The sequence below is a fragment of the Condylura cristata genome, unplaced genomic scaffold (assembly GCF_000260355.1).
Source record: "Condylura cristata isolate star-nosed mole 26May11 unplaced genomic scaffold, ConCri1.0 scaffold00033, whole genome shotgun sequence".
Classification (NCBI taxonomy): domain Eukaryota; kingdom Metazoa; phylum Chordata; class Mammalia; order Eulipotyphla; family Talpidae; genus Condylura; species Condylura cristata.
Genome location: NW_004567134.1, coordinates 18,968,714 through 18,969,100, shown reverse-complemented (window position 1 = coordinate 18,969,100; position 387 = coordinate 18,968,714).

Here is a 387-nt window from a genome sequence, read left to right as displayed (position 1 = left end):
CAGCGGGGCCGGCCTCGCGGCCCGGCCCTGGCCTCGGCGGGCCCTGGGGGTCTGTGCTGTGGCGGCATCTGTCACGCTGTGCACGTGTGTGGTTTGGGGTGTCTCCGGTAGATGTGAAATTCAGCCTGTCCAATAAAGTGACTTCGGGAGCCCAGAGTGCCTGTGCCCTTCACTGTCCAGAGACAAGACCCAGAGTTCCAGCTCCGCCCTCTCGCTTGCTCGGTGCCCAGGAGCACAGTGTCTCTCTCGAGTGACCGCGACGCCATGGGCCTGCAGCGGCCAGGGACCCCAGCGAGGACAGGCCTGGCAGCGGCCAGGTGCTGACCTGCACGTCCGGCACCTGAGAGGGGCGCTGCGGGGCGGCCGGGCAGTGGGCTGCAGGCTGCG